Genomic DNA, 20587 nt, shown 5'->3' with positions numbered 1-20587 from the left:
GGAACAACTAGAACAACTCGGCATCCCAGATAGGATAGGCACCACTTTGGAAATCAAAAGAGTTCTAACCAAGAGAACCTTAATGCAGAATTTGGAAAGAAGATGCCAGGATATGCAAGTAGAAATTAATTCTTTCATGGAAAGGTTTACAATTTTGTAGGATAAAGGGCTACCAAGTCTTTTAGGAAATAATGGTCGGCTTGTGAAACACATAGATTATGTACATAAGTTGAACACATATGTTATTGATCAAGTTAGTTCATCAACAAGTGCTTCAGGAGTAAAAGCACTCCCCACAGGCCAAATTCTCTATGATAACTTAGAGAACTTATTTTATATTGAGCATGAGGTAAAACATCTGTTTCAGATCCAACCTAATTTTTTTAGATAAACAGAGGCCAATGAAACCCTGAGGAAACATTAGAAGCATAAATTACTAGAGCAACAATGGTGGGAAGACATGTTGGGGATTTTGTAAATTTCTCTTAAGTAAAACGTAAATTTCAGGTTATTTTTCTGCGATAAGATGAATAGAGATGAAAGAGGATCAAACGGGTCAAAGTGTATTGAAACAGGATTGAAGAACATCTGACCAAGGCAGAGTAGCGAGCACAGAGTATGAGTGGAAAACATCTGTAAACCGACTTGAAGAGCCTGCATCCAGCACATCTGACAAAGGCAGAGTAGCCAACATGACATCAAGTTATCTTTTCCCTGTTTTCGAGATTGTTTGTCTCTATCTTTCGTAAAAAAGGGATTAGTCATCACTAGATATTACCTTCATTAGATATTTTGTAAGATGTTTTGTATAAATGCCCCCCCAAATGAAGTATTTGGGGTTGGTGGGTATTCATAGATTTTGCTGTAATACTGAACCTTTGGAATAAAAAAGTTGTTGGAACCATTTGTTGTCTGGCTACTGGATGAGGAATTGATGGAGAAGAATTGTCACCAAATTCTTGAATCAAACTGCGGATCAATAAGTCCCCTATATCTCATGTTTTACAATTTTCTTTTTTGCTATATCATCAGTGTTTCGTAATCCGAATGATAAAGAAAATGATTAATTCAGAATTTGCTTAAATTGCACTCTGTCTTCAATCTTTATTATTCTCTATGTTTTTTTCAGAATTAATATAAGGAGTGAATTCTTAATTGCTCCTACTTCTTGGTTCTTTCATGTTGTCTATTTGCTATGGAATTCTTAACTGCTCCTTAGTAGTAAACATCCATTTTCCCTCTTTCAATATGTTGAAGGATTCTTAACTGCCCTTCACCCAATTGAGTCCATTCCATCTGATTCTAGCCTGTATTTGTCCCACATTTGACTACCTTGCCCTGTGATACCATCCTTTGTTAAGAAACCAGATCCTGAAAGCCATCCTCTTTGACTCCATCATGCCCAATGGACTGAAATATTTAGTTTGCCTCACTATTCTATTGGACCTCACCATCCAAACCCAAAAAAAAACCCTCGAACTTCATAACTAGCCTAACACTTTCTAAACAAAGCTAAATCCTAAAGAGAGAGCCCTCTCTAGATACAGATTGGCGAGATCCCGTATCTAAAAGATTCGTCTGTGGTTACCTCGGTCGTATTCCCTTTCTTACAACTTTGGGGAACAACCTAAGTGATAACACACTCCATGTTGAACACTTTCCTAAGCCTCTCTTCTTCAACACATGCCATAGTAACAAGGCTCAAGGATGGCCTCTGTCATTATTTAACTGGTCAAACTATGCTTTCCAAGTATTCCTCTCTTTCCTTCTTAGCACATGTTGTAGTCTTGAGCAACAAACTCACCACTTTGTCCCTTCAGCTTCGTCACTGTGCTAGACCAAGACGAGATCCTCTTCATAGCAGATGGAATAGTGATAATGAACAATGGAACCTTTCTAAGTCATTATTAAGTTTGAATACACCATCCTAATCAAGCCTCCTCCTTTCAACCCTTCCACAAGCCTATCATAAGCAGTTGATTCCCTGAGGTAGGTAGTGATAGAATTGATGATTTTAAGATTGAGTTTCCCTTGTCATAAATGATCTTCATTCACATGAGTAGTTTCTCATCATGCAGAGGTGATACTCAAGGAATATGGCAAGGAGAAAACACGAAGAAGCACTTGCAGAGAAGAACCACCAAGAATAGAAATGATGAACACATGAAGCAGATCCTATACCATGATAGAAAGAAGCCATTGCATCATCACCCAGAAGATTCCAACATTGATCCAAGAAACTTTGATCGGTGAAGATAAGAAAAAAATAGGACCTTGCATATTTATGAAGTGTTGATCAACTATTTAATGAAGATTGAAGACAAATCAAGAAGGAGACAACCTGGTTTTACTTCCTCATCATGAGCTCCATCTTGTCATTATTAAGTTTTAACTTGTGCAAGATCCATCTCTATGGAAAATGTATCCATCTTTCTTGCCACATCACGATGTGGAATGTAATGATCTACTCTAATGAAAAGGGAAAAATGTAATGTGTGGAAGTCCAAGAGTCATGTGTGGAATATAAAGAGTCATATAGTCATATACAGACAGAAGAGTTGTGTACAAGTACAAAAGTCATATATAGAAGTACAAAATTCATTTAGAGGTCAACGAGTTGTTTGGAAGTCAAGAGGACATATTAGAAGTCCAAGAATGAAGAGGATAGTCCAAGAGTCATGAGGATATTAAATCTCATTCCTCTGGTTATAAAAGCAACCGTATAACTCAAGAAAAGTAATTTAGGAGACTTAAGCATTGGAGAGATAGTATTGGTTTCTCTAACATGGAATAGGAGAGGAGAAATATTCTTTGGAGAACCAACAAGTGACTCAATGTTCCACTATTGGAGATAGTGGGTCACCATTGTAATTGATGTACTTGGATATTTCACCTATTTGAAACTCAATCAGCCAACACATTTTCATGCATGTATCATGAATGTTTTAGGACTACTATTTGGATGTTTGCGTATATTTTGTGTTAATATTTACTAGAGAAATTAAACTTTTTGGGTGGATTTTGTACTCATATTCATGAATGTTTGTTGTATTTTCTTTAGTGATCGTTATGTCTATGTGAACTATTTTTCTATATTACTAACAAATGTTTTCATGCTCTCATGTGTATGTATTAAGTTAGTACAATCACTTCCTTCTAGAGGCTTTCTCATGTCTCCCCTCTATTGAAAGTCTCCTTTTACACGTTGCAATTATTTTTTCACAATATCAGCTTACTTGCTAATTCAAGGGTTATGTGTATAATCTCTTGTGTTATTCATTGAAACCAAGGAAAACCTCAGAGTTATGGTGGTTGGGCCAATACTCTAGATGGGGTTCGTACTCCAAATAATGTGGTCTAATTAGGACTTCACATTGGGGAGCCCCTTTTATGTTGGAGACATCCAACACCTTCATCATTTTGGTGATAGAGGGAGGGAAAAATGACAATTTGTGTCCTCTGGGTCTATTTGAATATCTTATCTTAAAATGCTCTTTCCTAAATCATAATCCTAGGTTGTTTTGTTAAAGATATTGATCTTACAATTCTAGTGGAAATTATTCATAACTTGTCTCAATTTAAGTTTGATGGTGAGAGTGAACTAATTGTCCTTGAGCACTTCTTTCAATTTATGCATTTTTTCTCTCTAAAGAAATTCATTGTAAATATGTTCAAATCATATTTTTCACCCTCACATTTGAAGGTTGAGCTAAGAAATGGTGTCATATGTTTCCTATTGCTTCTATCCATTCATTTAAGCAACTTGTTAAGGAGCTTCAGAGAGTCATTGATATGTATGATTATCAAGATGTATGTGATAGAATTGATATACTTAGAATAGAAATTGGTGACACTGCAAAGGATTTTCTTAATCGGTTTCTTCACCTTTGCTATTAATTTCCCGAGGGACTTATTGATTCAAATTTAATTATGGAAATTTTTTAGAGTTTGGTTCTACTCACCTTGAAATCTATGGAATATGAACCCCCAAATTATTCTCCCTCCCCAACTTTGGAAAACCATGAGACACCTCAATCTTCTAAGGAGGAACCTACAATTCCTTTTTTTCCTTGTATTCCTTTTCTAGTACCAATTGGGGTGCATGTAAATATTAATGATCATGTTGGGAAACCTTAAAATCAAATTGTCAATATGTCCATTCCAACTCTATCCACTTCTTCTGATCCACATCCTATTGAGGAAAAATTGGATTGGTTCAATAATTTCATGGAGCCTAAAATGAAAATTGATTCCTCTAGTTTTCAATATTGTATTAATGTCCATAAGTACATTCTTGAATACGGTAGAAATGAAAACTTGATTCTCTCTAGGGATACTCTAAAACCTATACCACATATGTTTCAAGATTACTTGCTTTGTAATCTGCTTAATCAACCTAGTTCAACTTCTAATGATGTTCAACCTGTTGTTTTAAGTGGTAATCAAGAGCAAGGTAGTTGTATTTCACATGTAGAGGAGAAACATGTTCAAGATATGTCTTATATTTCCTCCCTCTTTCAAGATGATAATATTTCCTTTTTGGCTAATCTTTTATCTTATAATCATGATAAAATGTCAAATAAATCTAAACCCCACATCCATGTTGAGACTTTGCATAATCTTCACCATGATATCCCTATTTCAATTAACACATCTGATGTTGAATAGACAAGTACATTAGATGATATATGATATTATTTAGAGGACATGGATCTGCAAAGTATCGATCTAGAATCCGTTTCTTATAGTTTAGAATCTCCATTTGTTAAGTATGATGTTCTTTCTATTTCAAATGATCCTAAATGTCCTCTAATTCATACATCTTTGGATGCCAAATTTGAAGTGGTAAGTTGTCAGGGTTTTTACTATTTGGATGATCATGGTTAATCTGAGTGTTAGATTGGCATGCCTATATTTGACCATTATACTAATGAAAATGATGCTGATATATTTTTCTTTCAAGTTCAATATGATTTAAGTATAATTGTTTCTCCTCCTCCTGGGTATTTTCATCTCTCTTATTTATATAACTATTCGTTGTTCCCACATATGTTTGATATGTTTGTCACACTGGAAACCCCCCTAAATTCTTTGGATATTTATCTCAACAATCTTGGTTGCAATCAAGTATAGGATGGTGTGATAATATAATTAGAGGATGAAAATTTTGAATCGATTCACTAGTACAAAATGGCTAATTATTTACTAAGAAAATGACTAAACGTTTCATATAAATGACCATTTTTCAGCCAGTGACCAGTAGTGGCTAATTTACAGTATCTTAAAATGTGACCAAATTTTAGTCGTATTTAGCTTAGTCATTAATTCATTGTCTCAATTTTATTGTTTAGTAGTATATTTAGTGATAAATTTGGTCATTAATTTAGTCATTAATTGTCAGAATTAATGACAAAATACATAACAAAATATACTACTACATGATCACCCAATAAAATCAATTAATGACCAAGGAAATATGACCAAAATGTTAATCATGTTATAAGATACTATAAACTAAGTACTAATAGTAATATATATACAAGTTTTAGTCATTGTTTGAAACCAATTAATGACTAAAGAAATATGACTAAAGTTCAGTCGTGTTATAAGATACTGTAAATTAGCCACTAATAGTCATATATATGCAAAATTTAATCTTCATTTGTAATCACAAATTTATCATTCACAACAATCATTTATCTTTTCTTGGTAGCTTCATATTCATTATATACATGACTGATTTAGTAGTTTATATTCATTCCATTTACTTTCATTAATAATCATTATAAACGACTAATTTAGTCATATTTTCATTTTATTTGTATTCATAAATCAATATGAACTACTAATTTAGTAGTTTTAGATTGATTTTATGTGTTCATCATTAATCAACATAAATTAACTAGTATGATTTTGCGACTAAATTAAAAAAAAAATATCATAAAATGTGCATGTTCATCTAATATGAAAACACGAAGTTACATATGTTAATTACAACACTAAATGATATCTACAAGTACAACTGTAAATAATTTCAACCACAAAGTATATTATATGAAATGTCAAGTATTACAATATGAGTTTACAACTTAATATTGGTTGGACAAACATTTATACATAAATTATTGTTTCATCACTTCAAAACATTATCGTTATGTTTCCAAGGCATTGCAGGTGAATTCACCAACTCTAAATACTTGACCATCAATTTGTATATGTGTGTCTCATGCAGGATATTGGCTTTAAGGGTATCACTAGACTGGTTCTCTTCTCTCTCTCTTTCTATATTTGTCACTCCAGTGCTATTGTTCTCCTCTTTCTTCAATTCCCGCTTACCATCAATATTGAGTTCCTCTTCTGAAAATGAAAGAAGATACAATGGAGAGTATAAGATACAATGTGATGAATGATGAAATATAAACTGAAGTAGACTATATAGGATTTATACAAATATACCTCAACATCAACAATGTCCACCATTTTTCCCCAGAAATGCAAGAAATTCGAACATGTTTCTTTAGTTGGGTAATAGTGACCACTATGTGACCAGATGACCTGTATAAAAAAAGAAAATAAAATGTCACCATAGAAAAGAACACCTTAGGAAATTAGTATTCAACCTTCAAGAAAATCCTAGGAACAATCATGCCAACTAAGTTACATGTTAAAAAACTCAAGTTGTAGATAACTTGTGAAAAAATATGGAAACAAAAAGACAACATATAATAAATAATGTATGACAACTAGCTAGCAAATTGCATCATAGAAGAAAAAATCTCTTATGGTTACCCATACATGTGGGTGGGTAACATGCCCCAATATGTCATGATCCTTAGGGTCTAGAGGAAGTAAATCTCCTACTAACATAATGATAAAGCTTGGAAATATTACATGGTGCACAGGGCCTTTTAGTCCCCTTGAGAAACACAGTACACTCTCACAAAACTTACCAATACTACCACAGTAGATAGGGGCTTGTAGCCTGGCCAAGGAACAATAACATGGAACACAATCTCAATAAACACATGTCAAGATCAATTCCTATCACATTGTTAAAAATATTACATAATTTATGAGTTGGTAGATAGAACTACCCAATAATTTCATCATTAATCAATAATTACATGAAACAGATTTGTCATCTAACCTTACACAATAACAATAAACATTCATCACAATAACATATTTATTGGCTTGAAATGTATATCATTTTAACAATTTGATCCAATCATGCTACAATAAATAAAATCATAGAACACAATTATCATTCAATGAAAGTACCACATGGGAATAAGTAGTTGAAAAAGAACAATTCAAAAAATGCCTAGAAAGAATAAAAATTCTAGAATCACCTTAGATTATAATGCAACCAACTACATGATCCCAAATATTTTCACTATAGCCTGGATTGGGAAAGTGAAGATATAATTCTCCATCACCCCTTGTCATTGCTCCATATTTTTCCTGACTATCTATTCTAATTGATGGTGCTTTTACACCCATGATTTGTCAAGGATATTTTCATAGGAATTTCACATTTTATCCAGTAAATAAACTGCTAAACTCTATATTAAAACAAATTGAAGAAAATGACTCAAAATCCTCTCAGGCAGGTTGTGGTCATGTGGTTAAATCAAAGAACTTTCAGTGCACAAAACTAGGTTCAAAACTACTTGAAGACATGTTACTGAATTAATGTGGCGAATGGAGTTATCTACCCCATCCAAATGTGGGTGGAAGTCCTAGCAACATTGATGGCCCATGGTTGTGGCCTAACTCAACAAAAGAGGAAAGATGCAAGTATTGGATGAATTTAATGGAAGAGATGCCCCTTGGTCATGGCCTCTAAGAAAAGGTAGATCCCAACTCATTAACAAAGGGTCATTTTCCAACTGCAAAAAGGAATATCACAAGATCTTGAACTTGATGGAAAAATACCTTCACTATTGCAGCTGTTAAGTCATGCATGGAATGTGTTGCCTCATATGATTCAAAGATAGATGCTTCTCTGGACTTTTCTATGGCACTTACATACACCTATGCAAAAGTACATTAAATCAACTTTGAATATCAGATGGAAATAAAGCTAAAATATCAACTGTGGTGTTAATGTCAATCCCAACAAAAGATTATTCTTGGCTAAAAATAAACGTGTTACACACCCTTTTAGGTTGTATAGAACCATCCAATGATTGCACAGTAGTGCCATATCCTTTTCTTGTAGATAAAAAAGAAAACCAATTGGATCATTTGAAGGGTGAGAATTGATGCTAACAGATGTCCAAAGAAAATTTGGGCAGACCAACACACCCAAAATAACTTTTCCTTCATCCAATAAGCCCAAGGCTACAACATATTGGTCTCCTCTAAGAAATATACAAAATAGGTTGGTCTCCTTAATCAAAATAGAAAAAACTGTAACATGAAAAAGTGTTGGAAATGTGCAATGGCTGACATATTGCAGTACACTAGAAACTGGAATAAGAAATGTAGACCAATTGTAAAAGCTTCACTAGAAATGCATTATAACACTAGGAGAAGCTAGGTGCATTCTACAACCCAGTGTGTATGAGATTATAACATCCATGGGTAACACATGTAAATTAAAACAAAAAATAAAATTAAAATTCATAATGTCAAAAAGAAAATTTACATAAAATACCAAAAATATATTTATGCGTGTGTATAAATCAATGTTTTCAAACTCATAATTGGTAAAGTGTCAACTTGGACTCCAACTCAGACTCAAACTTGGAACCAGTCATGGGTCAACTTGGACTCCCACTCAAACTCAGATTGACTCAAGCTGATTTGATTTAATTGACTTGGTTTACTAAAAAATACTTAAAATACTTAGGCACTGATTAAAAATCATTTTTAAAGATTCCAAGCCATTAGAGAAAAAATATATAAAGTTTTCTCATGCACATAACATGTAAAGTTTGAATATCTAAAAAAATTTCAAAATGGCACTGATCAAAATACATGTCAACAACAAAATACATCATTATTGATGAATGGGGCTCTAAATTCCCTCTATACTCTAAAATCTGAAAAACATACTACATCCATCTCTGTTTTCCTAGTCTTGTCTTCCTTAAATTTCACAAGTTGATTTTGTAGTTCCAATATAATTTGTTCAGTCTCCTCTAATGGGGCTATGCCTGGGGAAACTTGGCCTCCTATACTAGCCAAGAATTCTTGCAACTAGTCTCCCACACCCCACCCCCCAATGCATTTATTGCAATAAAATACTCATTGACAAGATCAACATGGATCCATGTAGGGTCTTTGACTCTTGGGGGCATGGTAAAATTCAAATATGCAACATTGAAAACCCTATATTAACTTCTAATTATGAAAATTTCATACTGAAAACTTTAAAGTTCAAATTGGTAATGGGTTGAAAGTATGAAACTTAGGGTATACCTGACTGGGACAAATCACTGCTCTTCAACATTGCTCCAAAACTCCACATGCTCAATAAGAGAGGTCTGATGCAAATGGAGGGGTGGGGCAAGTCTCTTTACTTGGTTGACTAGGGTCAGTTTTCTGCCAGACTGGCTGAGCCATGCTTTGACTGGTTTGGCACCAACTGGGCCTCCAAACTAAATATATGGCTAAGTTGATATGGTCGGAAATCAACTCATCCAAGTTAACCAAGTCTGAGTTGACTTGGACTACTTTTAAAAAATGATATATAGAGAGATAGATTCTAGCACAAATCCATCTTAACTCTAGGTCTTTGAAGCACAAAGAGATTTTCATTTTAAATCATTTTTGGCCCCACCTAGTCCTTAACAATCCAGAGTTAAGATGGATCTATGCAGGTTGATTAGTTGATGCAAGTAGGCAACATATATTAGACATTGATTCATAGGAAATTAGTGCAACTTGAATAATAACAACTAACAAAGGTATGAACATTTCATATAGTGACTACAAGGTTTCTCCCTACAACATAAAAAAAACAGAGACAGGAAGGGAACATACAACAGGTAGACACGAAGAGAAAATTTGGTTTGGTGACCAAGAGAAAACTTGCAACCACATTTACAAAAGAAAAGGTAAGGACTTACAATCTAGATAAAGCACATTATGGGTCCCTAACATTATGGGGCCCTCCTTTAGATTTACCTATATCTATCGTTGCAAGCACATCTCTTGTTGTTAATGGAGAAATATCATAGGTACCATCATTATAAATTTTTTAATTTACAAGTGTTGTAATGCATTCCACCATATCTTGTGCATCATTCTTCTGTAAATCTCCTAAATCCTAATAGAAATACACAGATTTTAAGTATATTATTTGCAACTTAAAAAAATTATAGTTTGTATGCTGACTAAAGAAAAGAACATAATTGTTCTTCTTTTTAATAGAAATATGAAAACTTTTCCTTTCCATAGGCAAACATTTGGAAAAAAAACATGGTTGCAATCTGAACGTACCACATGGGAATAAGTAGCTGAAAAAGAACAATTCAAAAAATGCTTAGAAAGAATAAAATTTCTAGAATCACCTTGGATTACAATGCAACCAACTGCATGATCTCCACTATAGCCTAGATTAGGAAAGTGAAGATATATTGCTCCATCACCCCTTGTCATTGCTCCATATTTTTCCTCCTGACTATCTACTCTAACTGGTGGTGCTTTTACACCTAGGATATGTCAAGGATATTTTCATAGGAATCTCACATTTTATACAGTAAATAAACTGCTAAACTCTATATTAAAACAATTGAAGCAAACTACTCAAAATCCTCTCAGGTGGGTTGTGGTCAAGTGGTTAAATCAAAGAACTTTCAGTGCACAAAACCAGGTTCAAAACTACCCGAAGACATGTTACTGAATTAATGTGGCCAATGGAGTTATCTACCCCATCCAAAAGTGGGTGGAAGTCCTAGCAACTTTGATGACCCATGGTTGTGGCCTATCTCAACAAAGGAGGAAAGATGCAAGTATTGGTTGAATTTAATCGAAGAGATACCTCTTCATCATGGCCTCTAAGAAAAGGTAGATCCCAACTCATTAACAAAGTTCCATTTGCCAACTGCAAAAAGGAATATCACAAGATCTTGAACTTGATGGAAAAATACCTTCACTATTGCAGTTGTCAAGTCATGCATTGAATGTGTTTCCTTGTATGATTCAAAGAAATATGCTTCTTCAGACTTTTCTATGGCACTTACATACACCTATGCAAAAGTACATTAAATCAACTTTGAATATCAGATGGAAATAAAGCTAAAATATCAACTATGGTGTTAATATCAGTCCCAACAAAATATTATTCTTGGCTAAAAATGAATGTGTTATGCACCCTTTTAGGTTGTATAGAACCATCCAATGATTGCATAGTAGTTCCAGCTCCTTTTCTTGCAGAGAAAAAGAAAACCAATTGGATCATTTGAAGGGTGAGCATTGATGCTAACAGATGTCCAGGGAAAATTTGGGTAGGCCAACACACCCAAAATAACTTTTCCTTCATCCAATAAGCCCAAAGCTACAACATATTGGTCTCCTCTATGAAATATACAAAATAGGTTGGTCTTATTAATCAAAATTGCAAAAGACTGTAACATGAAAAAGTGTTGGAAATGTGGAATGGCTCACATATTGCAGTACACTAAAAACTGGAATAAGAAATGTACACCATTGTAGAAGCTTCACTAGAAATGAATTATAACACTGAGAGAAGTTAGGTGCATTCTACAGCCTAGTGGGTATGAGATTATAACATCCATGGGTAACACATGTAAATTAAAATAGAAAATAAAATTAAAATTCATAAAGTAAAAAAGAAAATTTAAATAAAATACCAAAAATATATTTATGTGTGTGTATAGATCAATGTTTTCAAACTCAAAATCGGTCAAGTGTCAACTTGGACTCCAACTCAGACTCAGACTTGGAATCAGTCATGGTTCAACTTGGAATCCCACTCAGACTTAGATTGACTCAAGCTTATTTGATTTCAATGACTTGGTCTACTAAAAAATACTTAAAATAATTAGGTATTGATTAAAAATATTTTCTAAAGATTCTAGGCCATTAGAGAAAAAATATATAAAGTTTTCTCATGCACATACCATATAGAGTTTAAATATCTCACAAAATTTCAAAATGGTAATGAGCACAATACATGTCAACAACAAAATACTTAATTATTAATGAATGGGGCTCTAAATTCCCTCTAGACTCTAAAATCTGAAAAACATAAAACATCCATCTCTTTTTTCCTAGCATTGCCTTCATTAAATTTCACAAGTTGATTTTGTAGCTCCAATATAATTAAAAAAGAAAATTTAAATAAAATACCAAAAATATATTTATGAGTGTGTATAGATGAATGTTTTCAAACTCGAAATCTATCAAGTGTCAACATGGACTCCAACTCAGACTCAGACTTGGAATCAGTCATGGGTCAACTTGGACTCCCACTCAGACTCAGATTGACTCAAGCTTATTTGATTTCAATGACTTGGTCTACTAAAAAATACTTAAAATACTTAGGTATTGATTAAAAATAATTTTTAAAGATTCCAAGCCATTAGAGAAAAAATATATAAAGTTTGCTCATGCACATACCATATAGAGTTTGAATATCTCACAAAATTTCAAAATGGCACTGAGCACAATACATGTCAACAACAAAATACATAATTATTGATGAATGGGGCTCTAAATTCCCTCTAGACTCTAAAATCTGAAAAACATACAACATCCATCTCTTTTTTCCTAGCCTTGTCTTCATTAAATTTCACAAGTTGATTTTGTAGCTCCAATCTAATTTGTCCAAACTCCTCTAATGGGGTGATGCCTGGGGAAACTTAGCCTCTTATACTAGCCAAGAATTCTTGTGACTAGTCTCCCCCACCTACCAATGCATTTATTGCAATAAAATACTCATCAGAAAGATCAACATGGATCCATGCAAGGCCTTTGACTCTTGGGGGCATGGTAAAATTCCAATCTGCAAATTCAAATATGCAACATTGAAAACCCTATATTAACTTCTATTTATGCAAATTTCATATTGAAAACTTTAAAGTTCAAATTGGTAATGGGTTGAAAGTATGAAACTTAGGGTATACCTAGATGGGACAAATCACTACTCTTCAACATTGCTCCAAAACTCCACATGTTCATTAAGGGAGGTCTGATGCAAATGGAGGGTTGGGGAAAGTATCTTTACTTGGTTTACTAGGGTCAGTTTTTTTTTAGACTAGTTGAGCAATGCTTTGACTGGTTCAACAACAACTGATCCTCCAAACTAAATATATGGCCAAGTTGATATGGTTGATAGTTAACTCATCCAAGTTAACCAAGTTAGAGTTTTTTGAACTACTTTTAAAATATGATATATAGAGAGATAGATTCTAGCACAAATCCATAGTAACTCTAGATCTTTGAAGCATAAAGAGATTTTAATTTAAATCCTTTTTGGTCCCACCTAGTACTTAAAAATCCATAGTTACGATGGATCTATGTAGGTTGATTAGTGATGCAAGTAGGAAACATATAGTAGACATTGATTCATAGGAAATTAGTGCAACTTAAATAATAACAACTAACAAAGGTATGAACATTTCATATAGTTACTACAAGGTTTCTCCTTGCAACATAAAAAAACAGAGACAGGAAGGGAACAAAAAACTCATAGACAGGAAGAGAAAAGTTGGTTTGGTGACCAAGAGAAAAGATGCAACCACATTTACAAAAGAAAAGGTAAGGACTTACAATCTGGATAAAGAACATTGCAAGTGCCTATCACATTCTCTTTCCCCTTTGTCCCTTCAATGGGTTCTAAAACCCAGTGCCAACCATGGGGCCCTCCTTTAGATTTACCTCTATCTATCATTGCAAGAATATCTCATGCTGTTAACAGAAAAATATCATATGTACCATAATTAGAAATGTTTTAATTTACAAGTGTTGTAATGCATTCCACCATATCTTGTGCATCATTCTTCTGTAAATCTCCTGAATCCTAATAAAAATACACATATTTTAAGTATATTATTTGCAACCTAAAAAAACTACAGTTTGTATGCTGACTAAACAAAAGAACACAATTGTTCTTCTTTTTAATAGAAATATGAAAACTTTTCCTTGCCATAGTCAAACATTTGGAAAAAAAACATCGTTGCAATCTCAAAGAATGCACTAATATATTCAAACAACAATACCTCTTCTGCAACCAAGGAAAACAATCTCGAGGGTAGTTCCCCTGCAAGTACAAAGCTAACTAAAGCCTGAGAATCTGAGATCATTTAATAATAAAAGATCTATTAAATTCAACTCTCATATATGATAGAAAAATCTATAGAACCCCTATATTAACAATTGATGTGCAAAAGATGAGAATATAAAAAATACAAATGTTTCATCAAAATTCAACATCCTATAACAATGGTTGAAGTTCACAATCTCATTGGGCAATCAGCTACAAACTTCAGAAAGAAACATGTACATAAAACTCCTTTTCATACAACTCAAAGAAATAAATTATTGATCATTATAGTCAAACCTACAGATCTTCTTCATTTGTATTCTTCTTTAGAAATTTGCAAAGCATTTCAATAAGAACTTGTTATCTAGCATATTGAGAAAGTCAGATAGGAACTACCTTCTAACTATGGTAGACTGATGTCACAACAAACACGAGACTTTTCAGGATAGATGGTTTGTGTTTTAGCCATCAAACACAATTATTGCTAAGTGTTATTGCCATTTTTCTTTTTGGGAGAAAGTAGTGGATATGCTTTGATTCCTTGAAACAAATGTGTCTTGTATGGAGATGTTTATAAGGACATGGATAATAGACTCAAAAGAGTTCAATAGATCATCATATATTATAGCCCACTAATCAAATCAAGAAGAGAGTTGTCAAGAGATAGGACAAACTCAACTTGCATTTGCGTACTTTGGCATATGCATAAGCATGGCATATTATGATGAGTACTATTTGCTTCATTTTGAAGATAAGTGACTAATTATCTACAAGGATCCTGAGGTGGCTAAGAGAAATAGAGCAGATATTGTTAAATATTGTCCCAAGTGACACCTTCACATTTTGGAATCAGGTTGCTATATTTATTGTTAGAACTAGCTCACTTGAAGATGTGTAAGTAGTGGTTACATGCTAAGGATTGGGCCAAAATCATGGTAGTGGAATTCTAGGGTTATAGAACTCATCAATTTGAAATCGATTTAAATTTGAGTTTTTAAGAAGTTGATAAGCTATTTAGCAGATATAAAAAACTAGACCACTTATTGGTTAATTCAATCCTACCACCTAGAATGTGGAAATAGATGCACAATCTAGATTCCTAGAAGGTACAAATTAAAAGATATTTTCAAATTCCCAAGAAACAAGGAAATTGTGTGTATGTATACACACATATTAGCCATAGTTGCATCTATATGTCATATGACTTAAGAACATCAGATGAAGATTATCATTAGAGTTTAGTGGCTTCAATGGCAAGGTTCATGGCAGTTCCCAGAAAAAATGGGGGAAAATATAGTTTTTTGTTCAATCAAAGACCACAAATCAATTTTATATGATATGACAGGAAAGAAGGTAGAACATAGTCAATTTTGAAGATAGTTTTCTTTCACATAAAAATATAGTTGCTTAATTTATCATTTTTAACTTTATTTCCAGTTTCATGCCATGGGGCCCACCCACAATTCTAAGCAGATGTAAAAAAATGAAATTTAAGGAAAAAAATTAAGGTGAAAAACAAGCATTTTCAGAAAGGGAAATGCTAGTGAATATAAATCCTTGGAGTCATAGTTGTGTGCCATTGTTTTCCCTTGGAAAAGTAGGCCCACAACTTTTCAAGGAGATAATTCCCACCTACAGTTGGGAGTATTGAGCATGTTCAAAAATGATCTAGCATATCTTGTTAAAGCTAGATTTGATTGTTCAAATCCTACAATTAATACAAATGACATCATGTACAACTAGGGTTTCTCTCTCAAGTTCTCTTTTCTTAGGGACAACCATGACTTCCCTGAGGAGGGGTGGCTCCCTCTCCTCCTCTAATCCAGCCTTTGATGCATCCACAAAAGATTTCAAATATCTCATGGCAGCTTCTTTCTCAAAATAAAAAGATCCATAACATTAGCCAAAGGATGGTTTGTTAACAAATGGAGTAAGTGCTTAAAGTCATTCCATCAATCCAAGGAGAAAATCACTTCATTGTTACCTCTAAAATTCTGTGCTTCAAAAAATAAGTTCAATTATCAACTACAAACCCCAAAGTTACTTGAGGATATCACCCATTATCACCTTGGTGATCATCCCTCTCACTTAAGGTCATTTCTCCTCCAATATAAGGGATGAATCCTCAATAAGCCTACAAAACTATCCTTTAAGTGCTAAGAAAATAGATTTGTACAATGATATTGTTTTGTATTTTAATATTAAAATGGAAAGCTAAGAAGACCTAGTGACAAGTCCCTGGGCTATAGACTCTAAGAAACAAAAAAAACTTGAAAGCTGATGCATAAGATGTGAATCATGAGAAAAAAAAACAAGTGTTATCAGTCAATAATAGATAAAATAAATATGTAACAATGTTATCTCCCAATAGATGGAACAATTGAAGACAATTTCATCCTCCAAATTTATCTCTTGTAAGTGACACAACTGAAAATTCCTTTTGAGGCATGTGTTGTGGTGAGCTATCTCAAACCAAAGCTAGCAGGAGCCTACTCTGAATGAACCAATGGGAATCATAATGGTGTGCATCCAATGTATATTAGTATAGATAGGCCTAACAATAAGGTTCACTTAGCTACATAAAGCACTCAAAATAATAAAAAGACATATTCAAGCTAACGCCCTCGAGTACGAAATCCAACTGATTTGGATGTAGCTTGTAGATATCCTCTCTAATCTCCTAGGTTGCATCTTATTTAGATAGTAGGAGATCACCTAGAGTGTCTAAAGATTACTTAAAAACGACAAGTCGATTGATAGAAATGGCCACTAACTGATTAAATTAAGAGGCTCTCACAACAATTACACCAAGCGGGCGGGGTGTTATAGACATTTTTGTGCCTTACAGCCTCGAGCATGAAATTTCCATAATCTAAGGGATCCAAAGTCCCTAAACATGTTGTTCCTACCCCTAGAGGAACAAGGCAAACTAACCATAGCAATTCACAGAAGTTCTCCACCTGAAAACACTAAAAAACAAGCCAATTTTGGATCATGTCAACTGCTCCACTGAGCATCTGCACTGAATGTCAACTGCTCCACTGGCTACCTGCGTTGAATGTCAACTCCAACACTAGCTACCTGCGCTGAGCAAGTTTGGACATGTGGCAAAGTGATTCCTCAAGGTGTCAATGCCCAGGAAGCTTCCAAAATGACACTTGCATCAAGGAATTCGACTGGTGATGAGTAAGAGGTTCAAAATCTCCAAGTGGAAGCAAGAACCTCCAAGTGGACTCAAGAACTGAGAGAGGGAGAGGACACTTGTCAGATCTCAAGCTGACTCATCCTCTCTCCAAACATCTATATATGGATCTCTCCTCCATGGGATCTAAAGGCTGGAATTTGGTAATTGCAAAGAATTGCTGTTGGTTTGTGGCTGGAAACATTGGGTGTGTAATGCTTTGAAGGGAGCTGAAGAAGGAATTCCATTCTGCTGGGAAGGAGATGCTGGATTGGAGCCCTATGGGTTGTATCTCTTCCTGAACCCTGTTACTTATCAATAAAGCTATCTTGATTCTTTCCTATACGCTGGTGTATTTTGTATGATTGCATTAGTATATTTGATTTGCTTCTAATCCTGAATCATTTATGAATATGTATATTTGCCTTTGTATTGTGTTCTTCTCTTGTCGCAAGTAGCTGTTCTCTTGTCACAGGTAGCTGTTCTCTTGTGATGTCGTGGGATTCAAGTAGCTGTTCTCTTGTTCAAGCGAGGAGGCAAGTAGCTGTGGACACACAAAGAGAAGAGGATCTAGTTCGAGGGACAACCGGAAGACAACGGTAAGTCTGCCGATCTCCCCTCATTCACATTTCATAAAGGAAGAAATCATAATAGCTGTATTCGTTTGTTGCTAAGGCGCTGCCACACCTTAGGTGGATAGGATCGTCCTGCATAGGCATTTTTCCTCACAAAAAATTGGCGACTCCGCTGGGGAAGAACTTGTTTATTCATTTCATTTGTGTTTCCGTCATTTGTTTACTTCATAGACTTGACAGCAACTATTGAACTGCATCCTTCCCGGATGCAAAGTAGAAAGTTGCTGCTTTGATCCAGTTGTTGGACTTGTCTATGATCTAAACTAGATCCACAAATGATTTGAAAATCCTTGTGATAGTCTTTAGTACCCTATCAAAGCATCCCTCTGTTTATACCTTGCTTGTGTTTCTGATTTGGCCTGAAACAGTCGATTTTTGAGCATTTTATGACCCAGAACCCAAGGGAAACGAGAGTTTCTCCTTCAGTGCAGGCACTGTGAAGGCAGTCTGCATTTCAACGCAGGTCCCGAAGGGGCTACCTGCGCTGAATGTCAAACTGACAGTGTTAGACCTGCGCTGAACCAGTGTGGCCTTGTGCAGCTGGGGTTCTTTGTCCTCTGTTGCCCTGTTTTGATCTCTGCTTTTGCAGCCTTTAACCAGCATAGGTGCCAGTCTGATAAACCCTTTTCTTTGCTTGAATTCCGCCTCATTTTTGTACAAAAAGACTGTAAGTGTTTTTATGTGTTTGTGGCATCATTTACAGTTTTCCTTTGCATGAGTAAAGTAGTCTTTCTGTAGCCTTTGATTCAGATCTGATTGATTGTGGTCTTAGAAGAGAGTTCATTGGCTGATTTCAGATTGATTATAGATTTACTTTTGCTTATTGGTTTGAATTTGTCTCTTTCAAAGTGTCAAAACAAGTCTTTATTTTGAAAATCGAAAAGTGAATGTAATCTCTTCTACCCTTGTTGATTTCGAAGAAAGTGAACTTGTTTGTATTGATCATTTTAAAAGCAAATTCAAAGTTGTGCAAAAAGCTTTCTTTGTAGGCATTTATACTAAGAAAGTGGAAAACAAACACCTGCATTGTGCATTTTACATTTGATAGTTTGCATGTTGGATTTAGGGAAAGTGCATTAGAGTGTGCTGATTGCTCTTTGAGAAAAGATAGTGTTATTCTTTTCCCTTAGTAGCTAGGATTTTCAAAGTTGAGAGATTGTAAAGCTTGCTTATCATCTTAGACTGCATTTAGGAAGTTGTATCATACATCTCGTGGTGAACCTTGAAAGGCAAGCTTTAAAAAGATCAACCTAAAAGAAACTGAATAAACCTAACAACGCTTTGTAACGTAACGCACAACATAGAGGTCTAGGCTAGAGACGTGTTCCGACGTCGTTAAGCCTAGTGACTGTTGATCTCAAAGAAGGTGGGTGATTCCTCCTGAGAGACGGTAGCGCTAGTACGGATTGTGCTCCCACGTACCGTCGCGTATATATTGGGAGACCCCTATAGGCATATATCTTTTATCCTTAGGAAGCCGTGTCGACCGCCCTACTGATCGCAATGCAGTGAACACAACATTCACGAAGATCGACCACCCGTACCGTAAAAAGTATTATGTGGTTTTGTGAAAAGTTTGGCACACCTCTGCCTAGAACTCTAGAGCAATTTCTTTTGGCCTTTTTCAGACGCTATAGTAGAAAAAGTGCATCCGAGCATTTGTCACTTCGGGCACGTTAAAACATCGAAGGAGACTAGAGTCATCTTTAGCTTTTTCTCAACTCTTTAAAACTGAAAAAGCAAGTTGTGTCTAAAAGCGTCGTTAACAATTTATTTTAAACGGAACAATCACCCTTTAATCCTGCGTTGATCTTTAGGTTGAAAAGATGGAGCACACCAACCAAGGAGTTCCCTTGGGTGGAAATCCTAGTCCCTTCTCCTCTTGGGGAGATGTTGGTGCGCCCCACATGGCCACATTGTCGCTTCCAGGACTGACAATCGGCCTACCGGTTTGGCTCTTTTCAACCAATGTCGTTCAGAATACCACCATTCATGAACAGTCGAGTCAACAGTTAGATCAGACAAGAGTTGCCTCCCAGCCTTCAACTTCATCTTCCTCCCCTCCTTCCTCTTCGCTTGAAGGGACTGGTCAAATTAAAAACCAGGTTCCTAAGGAGAAGAAGGAGAAGAAGAAGAAAGAAAAGAAGAAGAAGGAGCCTAAGGCGACTAGGGGCAAACAAGTGTCATCTAACAAAAATCCACACACCGCACTCGTAAGGCCTAAATCGCCATGCATCATATGTAGGGGAGACCACTTCCATAGAGATTGTCCCTGTATCCCACGGATACTAAGAGACTGGTCCCCCCGTTTGCACAATTTGGTAGCATCGACCTCTGATAGCCATGTCGACTGCTCACCGTCAACTAGTGGGAGTGAAGCTTCAGGACAGAATAGGAGAGTTAAGTTTCCCTGCAGACTGTGTGAAGGCGATCACGCCATCCACCATTGTCCCTTCTTAGACGAGGCAAAAAGAGTTCTGGAAGATCGCCCGATTTTACGAGCGCATCTCCCTCCTGGATACCAAAGACTCT

General features: G+C 35.1%; 1 pseudogene; it reads right to left on the bottom strand.

The window, feature by feature from the left end:
• Positions 1–7353: 7353 nt before the first annotated feature.
• Positions 7354–20587, bottom strand: part of LOC149262992 (uncharacterized) — an 87246-nt pseudogene continuing 74012 nt past the window's right edge.

Source organism: Pinus tabuliformis, chromosome 6 (assembly GCF_031772625.1).
Source record: "Pinus tabuliformis cultivar Carrire ecotype Pingquan chromosome 6, CPIR1, whole genome shotgun sequence".
Lineage (NCBI taxonomy): Eukaryota > Viridiplantae > Streptophyta > Pinopsida > Pinales > Pinaceae > Pinus > Pinus tabuliformis.
Note: the sequence above shows the minus strand (reverse complement) of the source record. Positions and strands in the feature narration are given on the sequence as shown.